Raw genomic sequence first — 13,115 nt, 5'->3', positions numbered from 1 at the left:
TACATATGTATCTATTTTTCTAAACCATTTCCTTTAAGGCAATGTTTATTATTTAAATTTAGTCATTTTATATTTTATATTATATAACAAAATATGTATTTAGAAAAATTTAAATAAAAAATATATACATATTAAATTATATATTTTGTATACAATAGTTGGTTTATTCTTAGTTCTTTTAAGATATCAATAAGTTACAAAATTTACTGCAAATTATCTCACCTATGGTTTAAATTATTTTTTAATATTTATAAGAAAAATCAATAGCAGCTCATTTAAAAATAGCCTCAATATTTTTTTAAATGTACGCAAAATAATATGCAGTATAAATTAACTGTAAGTGTATGGAAACTATCATTCATTATATTCATGTTACAAAGTTCAATTAAAAAATAAGTAATATAATTCTTAATATTTGTGATATACCTGAATATTGATTTATTTTATAAAATAAAGCAAAAAAAATATTTTAATATTTTTTCATATATAAGTATGTATGTTTTGGTTATTCTAAGAATTTATTAAAAACTACACCATGATTATTATATAAATTGTATTATGTATTTATTGGGAATATGATTTGTGTATACCGATTTCACGATAAATTGAAAGGGAATTTTAATAAGGCTATATTATTTTATATACAAAAAAAATCACAAAAAAAAAATAAAAGAAATTTATATACACATGACTAAAGATTTAATTTTTGCTGTTTTAATTTTTTGAAGTAATTTTAAATAGGTTAATACTTAATAAAATTACACGATACATTGAAAAGGATGTTAGGTATAGATAACAGAATAATATTTTTCATATGGAATAAAACACAAAGTATTTAAAACTTCTTTTTTTGTGTACATTAGTCTGTTTATCTATAGTTTTTATCGCAGTAAGTTACATTGTAAAAACTGGTTAAACATAAAACTTTTTATGCATGTAAAATATTATATGTATATATAAATATATATTTTAATAGCAAATTTTTATGAGTCTAATATTACTGTTTATTGAAAAATGAAAATTATACAATATTTATCAATGAAATAGTAATAAATAATATTAGAAAATCACTTTTAAATCCGCATGTTTATAAATTTAATTTTAGCTATTTTTTTTCCTAATATTTTTTAAATATATTCAGCTATTTTAAAATATATTAACTTATATTATTATTTAACGATAGATTGAAAAGAAATTTCATTAAGGGGTTCAGTTTCAATAAATAAATAATTTATATGCATATTTTTTTGATTTTAATATTAATATTTATTGATTTGTGGAATTAATACATTATTTAATAATGTAATAATAATAATAAAAAAAACTTTTAATGTGAATAATTTTACATTCAATTTTGGCTATTCTTATTTTTTTAAATTATGTTAACAATTAAATACAAATTTATTGCTTTTAATATGATATAAAATTAAAATCTTAAGATATTATTTTTTATCCGTTTTTTTCATCCCAAAAAGTTACAGTAACCATTAAATTTCTAAAAGATACCTCATTAATATGTTGCATTAAATATTAATATTTAAATTAAAAAAATACATTTTTTAACAATGTAATTATAAAAAGCACTTTCTGGGCATAGTTTTAATACGAAAGAATATAAATCAATATTTGCAAATTAAAAATTATTTTTCGTATTTTTTTAATATTTAAACACTTGATAGATTTTAATTCAACATAAATTTAATTAATATGTAATAATCTATTTTTTTATTCAACAAAGTTAATTTTAGGATTTATTGAAAGGGAACTAGTGCAATGAAATAAAATATATACATATTTTAATCGTATGTTTTATGTTAAATTTTAGCTTTTATAAAAATTAAAAAAAAAATATTATAAAAACACCATAAAACTCAATGTTGGCTATTTTTAAATAGGCATAATAATTTTATTTAAGATTTAATAAACGATTGCTGGATGGGATATATAATAGGGATAAAGTACTGGCACGGGCTGCCAAAAGACCGAGACGGCTGGAAAATAATTATTGTTTCGGTCAAGCACACACAGGGCTGTAGCACCGATAAAGAAGAATAAGTATATTTATTATAATCAATTATGTATTTAGACCTATTAAACCTACTCTTTAAAGATTATTAAAAATAAAACATTATTTCATATTTTAAATAAAAAAATATTTCTGTGTTACTAATAAATACACAATAAATATTTCAGATTATATTTTGGTCATTTTTAAAACAATTTTTAAATGATATTGATAAATATAAAATTAACTTAAATATCAATTAAATTAAAAATATATAGTTTTTATTTTAATCTGGTAAATTAACATGAATTAAAATCTTTTTGTTTATCAAATATTAAAAATATTCATAAGATTAATATCACTTATTTTTTTGTTATTAAATTATGATGACATTCACACAGTAAAAATGTATAGATTAATTAACTTTATGTATAATCATTGCAGCGAACATTTTTATTGTTTGCACACAGCTCATTATCATATTTTAATGTGTGATAAAAACATATTTAATAACATCTGCAATTATTTCATATGGATGTTCACGATTTTTTAAAGCGATAAAATTATCATTCGTTTCAATCGTGCTTACTGTTACAACTACAAAAATGGCAACAAAATAAAACTATTGCATATAATTTATACACACGTCGGCGTGAACGCTCCATTGCTTATGTATGTGCATTTTAACAGAAAATCATATTATACAACACGTATAATATACGACACAACAAACTTACGGAGCAAGTATACACAATGTAAACTTTACAACGCATTGAAATTATGCTACTATTTTTTATCAAAAGTCGCCTTATTCAGATCACTCTCGAGAATAATATCGGCAACCGCCGAGTGAAGTTTTACAGGTGTACGGTATGAGGAAAAAAGAGCAGATAAATAATGCATGTACCATCTTAGAGAGTCTCACCTGTCCTTAGGTGTCAGCTCACCTGTCCGACTGAATGTCGATAGCCGCATAGGGAATACCCGATGATGTACGATTCCCAAGATTTTCACGGGAAATTCTCACACAACATTTACAGTCATCCTATGGCAGTTACACGCAACGACCGTTTTATTATAATTAAATTAAGTATTACAAATTGGTTGTAAGTACGCTGCCGGAATTGTTAATTTAATTTGTCAGATGTTGGTCGATATTTTGTTGCTGTAATGATAAATGTAGGAAAAAAGTCGTCGTGACGAAAATGAGGTCAAAAAAGTAAGCCATCGCCTTGGATTAGCGATCGATACTATCGATTACATTGTTTCTGGTGACTGGTTCTAAACAGAGGTCAAAACCAGTCGAGCGTATGTTCAGATGGAAAAATTATAATGTGTTTATTTCACATAGCTAATACAATGTGATTCTTCAAATAGGATCATCGTCGTTAGGAAGCTAAATGAATTACTAAGTAGGTAGTAGCGAAAAATATTATAAAGTAGCGAATTTATCCATGTACTACAATGTTAATCACACATCTTCACTGTAATTACGAATTAATTATATACAATTAGCATAGAAAATACGCGAGAAACTCTCTCAAGATCTCGAGTCAATCATAAATCTCATATCGCTCGGTCTGAAGCGATTATTCGCACAATAAATCACTGCCCGGTGTATCAGACGCGCTAATTGTTATTTTATTACATACATTTAATATAATCACTGTGTTTTATTAAAATCCGATTTAAAGTATAAATTATTATAAGATGACGCAATCTATCTTTGCACAGATGTGGACACAATTCGCAACATCCGAACGAGAGCTTTATTAAAACAGGTATATGTGCTCGATTGTAATTTATTATATTCCCATGCACATGTGACTGCAGGTGAAATGCAAATGCTTGTCGTTGCACAACAGATAAACATTTAAACAAGTCTTTATGTAGCTGGCACATTTCGATGTATGAACGTCTATGCTAGGTGGACAGGTGTATCAATTGTGTGTGGGTAATCTAGGTAATTCTGGCCTAGGTAATGTCTCTCCGGAAACAGCTCGTCTTTACTGATCTAAATTGTTGGAAATGGAATGCTATACATCAGTGGTCGCTAAAATAGGTTGTGAAAGTTTTACATTTTGATCAGATTCACCTTTTAAAATACCAGGAATTTTAATTGGTATGTCAAATTATAAAAATAAAAAATTACATACAGTTCTACCAATTTGTATATTAAAAGTGCTAACTTAAAAGAAAACTTTTTTATAGATAAACATGTTTAATATCTTACATACAAAATATAAGAAAGCTATTAAATTTGTTGTATTATTGATATAATTAAATTTGATAAGAGTGCTCATTTTTAAGAAGTTGTAATTATGGACAATATCATCAATTAAAATTCTAATAAGTCTAACGATGTTCCTCAATGATTACACATAGATTGTGTCGTTTTTTATTATCAAAAAATATATTTAATAATATAAAAGTATTATAATGCGAAGCTGATATAAACATATATTTGGATAGTATTAATAATATTGATTATGTGCAATAAATAAGTTGATTTCTAAGATTTTAGTTTTATGCTACAGAAATTAAAGATTGCTTCATAAATTTTACTCATATAAGTAACATTACGATAAACTCAAGAAAAATAATTATTTCTTGTTACCAGTATCTGAAAAAAATCCGAGTAAATAAAGGTATTATAAATTAACCAAAAGTTTTCTCTTACTAATGAAAAATATAATTTATTTGTAATAAATTATTTAAATATAAAATATAATTCAGATTAGATTAATGTTTATCAATTGATATTTTTTATTGTATAAAATGTCAGAATAACATGATTATTGTCGTATTTTATAAAACCAGAAAGCGTGTTTTATGCAGAAAGATTTTTTTCTGCTAAAAATAGGTTACTTGGAATTTAAAATAATTATTTTGTAAGTAATTTTGTTTGATTTTGGGTAATAATACGTATTTATAGTATATATGTATTGATAACACAATAATTTGTAACAGCTATTGTATTTTATAAAAATATAAATCACATATAATGATAAGATTAAAAAAAAGGGTTGTTAATTTTACGTATTTTTTATAATTATTTCTGTTGTTATTTATTAATTTTTTTTTATTTAGAAAAAAAATCACTGATTCTTAACTTTGATTTATTTTACTACTTGTTTGCTGCATTTTTAAATAATTTATTTTAACATTTTTCTATTACTAAATTTCGATAATTTATTTTACATATTTAATATATATTATTTGGCTTTTGTGGATTTTTTTATATAAATAATTAAATACAAAGTCTTTCAGCATTTTCATAAAATTATTATTAAATATTATTTATTATGATAATTTATTAGTATTATTCTGTATATAAATAATATACACTAAATCAAATTAAAAAAATATATATATTATATAAATGTTATGTTTTTTATTTATTCTATCTGGGCTACTTCAAAACAGTAAAAGATCGACCATCATACATATACAGCGATACTCCTCAAAGGGTTAATATGTGACAGATTAACACTTAATATACACAAATATTTAATACAATTTTTTTGTATATTAAGATTCAAGAAAATACTTTAGGTTTTTAATTTACATAAAAAAAATACTATCCTAGCTTAATATTTATGATTTTTATTATTCAGTTATTGATATAAAATAACGTAAAATATTATTGGGAAATAATATAAATCTACTATTCATATCCAACAAATATTTGGTAATAAATTTAGCCATGCTCATTGAAATATGTATTATATCACTCGTAGCTAACTTCTTGCGTTAGACACGGACAATGTTTTTTTATTTTTTTTATAATAATCCATTGTCAATGTAAGATATTTAAGGTTTCTTAAGCTTTCTATTCGGCTAACTATTTAAATTTAAATTAGTGTTCGGATAGATGGGTGATAAAAATCGAAAGCGTAAAATCAGGTGCAGTATAAGTGGTAAGATATGAAATAATCTGGGGTGCTAAGATTTTTATCGAGCATATTAGAATTGAATTTGCTAATAAAAGTATCTGGTTTCAAGACCCAAATATATTTAAAAAAATATTTATTATAAATTGCTGATTTATTCGCTCGATTTATTATATTTCCGGCGACGTGGAAGAATCTCAAGGATAACCCCCCGTAACGGTTTTATCGTTTAATCGCCTTTGTTCTTCAAAACCGGTTCGTGCGAAATGAGAATCAGCCGACGACATTGGAAATTTAAAGCTAGATAAACTAAATAATCCAAAACGATATTCGGACAATAATTTCATTGCGAATTGATCGACTGAGCTCGCCGCCGGTCTCTCTACAATTGGACAATTAAGAAAAATGGAAACCGCCATAATCATAACATCACAAGTGATCCGACCCGAGAATGATTTATGGTCATCCATACCTATCATTATTGTCCCTTTTTGTTTCTCAATAAGACTTTTTACCTCTGATTTACCTTAGCGCCTCCGGGGACCGTTCGCTTTTCGCTTCGAAAGCTAATTGCATCGCCTATTCACCTGGGAGTTTTATTCGTTTTTTAATATTATTCGATGCGCATGCGCGGTTTGACCACAATGAACATATAGTATAAAAATATAACAAATTCCGTTCATACATTGACATTTCCACCCGCAGAGCGCATCCGCCGTTTACCGATTAATAATTAATTACGAACACGAGCAATTATTCACTAGAGTGACATTGACAAATTACCCCACTTATTATGTAAATATTATAATTATAAAATTATCAAACGGATAGTGTATAATGCATAATGTATTTTAAAGTATTAACATTTAGCAGTACGCGTTAAAATTATAGTGTTATAAAATGTTTTTAACTTGGTTTTGCAAGGGTGCTTTTTGCATAATTTTACAATTCTTTAATCTCAAGAGAAATAAGAGAATTTCGGAAAGTTTTGCACAGAACAATCTGTAGAATATTGCGTCATTTTAGATTAAGTATTTATTTAAAAAATATATATAATACATATAGTGAAATTATATATATTAAATGAAGGTTTTAAATAAACTATTATAATAATTATTTCAAGTGCAAACGCAATAATTTTCTAAATTTTAGAAATATAAGATATATATATAATCCCTAATTAGATTTGTATAACTTATTAAGAGGTATGTTTGTACTGTTTTTGAGTAATTAACCGAAAGCTTTCTTCGAGAAATATTTATAAAAAAAATAACACCAAATCATTCACAATTTATTTTGAGTAAAAAAAATATTTTTGTGTATTAGCGAAATATTTTATTAATAAATAAATGTGGCCTATGTCGTATATCTCAAATAAACCCATTCTAGACTGAATAAATGCATTTTATAAGCCTATCATGGACCAATCGATACAAAAGCTCGACTATTTTAGATAAAGAAATAGTGCCACTCTCTGATGAGAGTAAAATTTATACGGAACATAAAAAATGCATTACGTTCATCGTTAAAGTAGCTAAAGATATAACGAAAAATGTTTCTAAGAAACTGTAAAATCCAGAAAGCCAAGGAATATGAAAAGGCTTTTCATATTCCGGAAAGAAAGACATCCACTTCATTGACGGTAGTGGATTATAAAACTGTTTTTTGGATGAAAAAGCACGTGGACTCAAATTTTATCTGAAACTTCATTAATGTTAAATATGTCATTAACGTAATACTTTAATAATATATGTTTATAAAACATGATGATTTCGAAGATGATGCGGTTTTTTTTGCTTGCTACTGTACATATAGTTGTCATTAAGTGTGAATTTTATATTTTTTGAAAAAAAAAATTTATTAAAGTCACTTTTATTAACTCTCAGAGTTCGAAAAAAAACTATTGATAGTGTATATAATAACATACTGGCCGTTTTTAATGAAATTATATAGTTTATTTAATTAATAGTATGTACCAAAATCATTTGATTGTAAATAATTTTCTTGATAGGAATCTAACAAATTTACAATATTATTGCGTGCATATTAAAGGGAAGGTCAATACAATGTACTTTACATATTTATATATCTATATTGAGAAACAATAGTACATTTTAATTACTAAATATATGTACACGCCCATCCGGCATATTGGGGCGGTGCATTTCCTCTTCGCTGAATAAGTTTTTGCATCATCGCACATCATTATTTACGCTTTACTGATTGCAAATTGATATATATGTATGTGTATGTAATCATATTACGTGTACAGGGCCGGTTGGTAATTTTTTAACACCCAATTGTGATTTGATTGTATGATTGTACATAAATGATTCTCCAAAGGCAACTTAAACTATTGTCAATGTGATTCTTCTTCGCGCCAGGTAATCATCATCACTCTTTCTCGCCCGATTTGCGAGATATTTCGCCGTTGGTGGTATGAGATCGCCATGTTTAGCCGGGACTAAAAAACCAGCCGGGACGATTTCGCCTCCGAGTTTCGCGTTGAATTCTTCGCCCATCGGCGAAAAAAGACCAAAGAGGACTCTCGGGATGGCCAATGCGATAAATTACGGAAATTCCTCTTCGGATTGCCCGGAGAGAGAAAGAGTACCTTGGCGGTGTTTTTCTGCTGATTTTTTGCCCAGAGGACGACGACAAATGAAAATCCCTCGGATGCCACTGGAGGAGAGAAACGGGAACTTTCGTAAATTGAGGGCTAAACATTGCATGTCATTTGATATGTAAATATTAAAGGTGTCGGTAAGTAATCGCACTTTTATTAAAATGCAACTAAAATTACACCACTTATATTACAAGATTATAAAATTGTATGTGACATAATTAAAAGTCTACCAAGTAATAACATATAATTATTCTATAGTTATCTCTTAATCAAATATATTCATGGCATTTCATATGAACGATAAATACAATTTGAGAAAGCTATGTAATTAGAAACGTCAATGAAATTAAAAATAATAGTTGTTTTACACAAATTTTCACAGTTTCCATTGAACTAGAAAATCGAACGAAAATCTCAGGATCTTTTTTAGTTACCTAATACATTGATTCAAAAGCATTGATTAATACTTTGCATGCTTCTTTTGCAGAGAAATTAGTTTGTTACTTTTATGATAAACTTGTGCGTATAGTTACCACGTATATATCTTGTATTATAAGGGTACAACTGTTGAGCTCGCACCCAACGAATCTCTGTTCTTTCACACACTGTTAAGGAGATGGTGTCAAAGATTTCAGACGTTCGCCTCGATATAATCCGCGAGACAATCGGACCATCCTGACAGTCTGCCGTCGGACATCTCGCCAATAAAGTTTATTATTTGCCTTCGTTCGTCGCGTATGAATAAGGTGTGTGTATGTGCCAGTTTAGCCGGCGATAATAAGCCGACGCGGCTCGGTTGCGTGAGAGCTTTCGAAGCTCGTTACGGCCCGGAGCTTTTCCACTTTGTAAGGCGTTTGTTTCTCAACCAAATGACATTTGTTTGCGCTTGAGCATCCCTGGCTAGTTTGCATCGACCATAACGGGAGACGTACCATAAAGTCATATAGACACTTGAAAAGGTCGGAGCGCCGAGGTGGTATAGTGATAATCGTTAATTAAGCCGAACTGAACCAATTATTTATCGGGCAGGCGGAACTACATGATGCAAGAGTCCGTTATGCGTGAGGAAAGGGTCATTAAATCATCAAAGGGAAAATTAAATAAATCACAGATTATCGAAACACATATTGAAAGTTACTCAAATTCTTCTCTCATAAATACTATCAAATTTAAACGGCGAAACAATTATATTACTTAAACATTTTATTGTTAGATATAGAACTTCGATATTTAGAAATATTAAGAACCTTAACTAAACTAATACATAAAAGCAGAAGAAATAGCAACCAAAGATGCAATATAAAATATATATTAAAATATTTTGTTTTACTAAAAATATCCAGAAAAAATGCGGAGTAAAATCATTGATATTATGACTACAATAAAAGTTTTAGAAATAGCCAGAAATAATTTTAAAGTGTATCGGAAAAGCTGTTGTTTAATCCTAGCATGTATTATATTTCAAAACTGACTTAATCAAGAGATCAAAAAAATTTTTAGGGTCAATGAAAGCGAATAAATAAATAAATATTTTATTTTTTGTAATATTTTATAAGGTAAGTATCTAATAAAATATTATGAGTAATATAATTATGTATGATAGAACTATTTTTATTATCACACATAACTGAGGTGGTTTTCTCACTAAATTTTTAGATGTTTTTAAGATATGCACGATAAAACGATAAAAATTCTATTGCCTTTTGCATCAATTTATCTACGTAAATAAGCACTTCTAATGAACATAAAAATAAAGCACAAAAATCGACTAAACTCCGAACATTGTATTGAAAAAATATTGATGTTCTTGTTTAAAAAATGACCATTTTAAAAACCCTAAGAAATAAAAACTTATTAAAACAAATTACCTTATTCTTCATTTAAATCAATTAATAAACTATTTTAAAAAAACTTTTAATTTAAAGTGGGCAATATCTATATTTTGGAATAAAAAGCTAAAAAATCACAACACTACTTAATTAAATTAAAGTAGGCAATAAAAGAATTTTTATGCATATTATTATGTATATAAAAATCGTATTAGTATTTACTATTTGATATTTTTGTAATAGAAGTAGAATATTGTAATTGTTAAATGGGATTGAAATATGAACTTATTTATATATAATAAATAAATAGTATTTACTAAAAGATAAATAAAGCAAACCTAATTTTTAATGACTAAATAAAACAAGATCAAAACATTTTACGTAAAATATATATAAGCAGGATTTAAAAATAAAAATATAAAAATATATACATTTTAATTATATATTTTTAGGCATTGATTGTGCGTAATATACATATAAAATAAAATATTTTATATTATTATAAAAAAACTGAGGACTGAATTACTTTTTTTATTATTTTATATGTGACAATGCAAAGTATAAAGTCGTATACAAACAAGCAAGGTTAAATATCAATATGTGTTTTTTTTAAATTTAATTACAAAGAAATTTATATTAGGGCTTAAAAGTTCGCCAAACCCAACAATAATACGTAATGATATAACCATTTTGGTAAAATAATATGAATTAAGTCAGAGAGTTTTCTGAGAACTGAATCAAAGAGTCGCGAGCCCATAGTTAAAGCAACGACAGTTTAAATTTCAACAACCAGTTAGATATTTAGTTAAAAGAAATGTAATTATAAAATAAATAGAAATACAATTTCAACTCTCACATGCAAATTGAGCATATTATATTTTTTTATAATAATTCAGACGAACTACAGAAAAAATTGCGATCACCATATCAAATTTTAAGCTCACTTATCATAATTTAGTATATTAAAAATTACTCTATAAAAATTTAATTTCAGTAGATGAGTACAATTTTCTACTATCAAACTGTAATTTTAATTTGTCGCAAATTTCATAAATTAATTTGTCTAGTCTAACCATGAAATACTTAAGCATCAATGATAATGATCGTATAATTTCGTTTCGATCATATTATTATATGTTTAGCTTCACGATATGGTTAGTAATTATTTTTATTATTTATTAGTTGGAATATTTTCTCATAATAAAACAACCTTTACTAAAAAAACTGATTGCTTCATCCAAATTATAACAAAATAAATAAAAATATTCTGTACAAACAACTTTAATAAAATCTGAATTTTACTCTCGTAAATTGATGCAATTAAAGTGAAACTAAACCATAAAACTAATTAAAACTTATTAACAAATTTTACTCTAATAATAAATAATATTAAAAGCTTTCCGACCAAAAATCACCGTCAAAATTTTTATATAAAAAAATTGGCAGTTGAAAATAAAACAAATAATGTACTTTTTAATTTATTTGCAGTCAATGATTCTATTTTTTTGGTTTTTAATAAAATTATTTATATATGTATATTATTTCAGATGTGGAGTGTGAATTTTTGTACTTCCTCCTCAAAAATTTTAATTAAATTTTCGCCCAATTGAAATAGTTGCATCAAAATGCATAGAAACTGTTTTTAGAAAAGTATAAAAGCAAAATAATTTTGGTATGCCTAGTTGAACCCAAATTTATAGACGCGTGCTGCCATCTATAATCTAGTAGCTCAATCACGCTACTATTAACACATTAACTACCGTATATATTTTTTATTTTAATTACATAATTAATTTGCAATTTATAAATCGATTATAAGCTACCAACAGAATTATCACATCAAAAGTCGTTAATGAAGTTTCTTCGGGATTGTCGAAGGATAAATTTAAAACGTACTCGGCAGTACCGCGAGAGATAAGCGAGCTAGATTGGGAGTAAATTGTTAGTATCAGTGTCAGGGATCGGCACGCACGGCCGACGTTTACAGTCGTATCGGGTGCGATCTGAGGCTCGTGTGCCAACGAGCGCCACCTCTGACCGCGCCATTTCCTTATAAGGCAATCGACCATATCGCATTCTCGCACTTCCTGTGCTCCAATACCATTATTACTATTATTACCGTCGCAATTATTTAAAAAGTAAACTCACCGTTTTTAGTTGTTAAATCATAAGATGAACATCCTTGATATTACATGTTGAACAGTACATCCAAAAATTGCACTAACCTGTAACAAACAAAAATATTGTTAAAAAATATAATTATTAACTTGACTTCATTTAAGTCAATGTGTTATCAAATTAACGCTGACTGAATATTTATTATTAGATAAATACAACAACTGAGTCTTATAAAAATAATATTTTTGTAATCAAAGATTTCCAGAAACCGGTTAAAACTGAGTTGTAATGGCTTACATATACATATGTATATCTTCGTCCATATTTTTTATTATGTATTTGATGATAAACTGGCGTTTAAGACATTTTATATTATTGATATTAATAATTACAAATATGCATATAGTGCATATGTGCACGAATATGTGGACTAATAAATAAGTATTGGCTCATTGAAACGTTTAAATCCCAATAGCGCAACAAAATAATAAACATCCTTAGGGCAAAAAGGCGTGACGTTTCTGTTAAGGTTGTCGGGGGTTTTAGTATGACTACTCGCTACTAAACCAGAAGACATTTATGTTCACTAAACAAGTACTAAAAGTCACTACTTAAAAGATTTTATGACGCTCATAAATGTCAGA

General features: G+C 26.8%; 1 protein-coding gene across 2 annotated transcripts in view; it reads right to left on the bottom strand.

Annotated features, from left to right (window-relative positions):
- LOC148234833 (homeotic protein antennapedia-like) overlaps positions 1 to 13,115 on the bottom strand; it is a 340,898-nt gene that overhangs the window by 164,340 nt on the left and 163,443 nt on the right. The window contains exon 2 of one of the 2 annotated variants that reach the window (XM_088186080.1): positions 12,502 to 12,578. The exons of the other annotated variant lie outside the window; for it this stretch is intronic. The gene's annotated coding sequence lies outside the window, so the exon portion shown is untranslated. The remainder of the gene's footprint in view (positions 1 to 12,501; positions 12,579 to 13,115) is intronic. 2 annotated transcript variants of the gene reach the window in all.

Source organism: Plectrocnemia conspersa, unplaced genomic scaffold (assembly GCF_051122295.1).
Source record: "Plectrocnemia conspersa isolate PC_06_02 unplaced genomic scaffold, ASM5112229v1 ptg000005l, whole genome shotgun sequence".
In the NCBI taxonomy this organism is placed as follows: Eukaryota; Metazoa; Arthropoda; class Insecta; order Trichoptera; family Polycentropodidae; genus Plectrocnemia; species Plectrocnemia conspersa.
The sequence above is the reverse complement of the archived record's forward strand: the minus strand, read 5'-3'. Positions and strand labels throughout refer to the sequence as shown.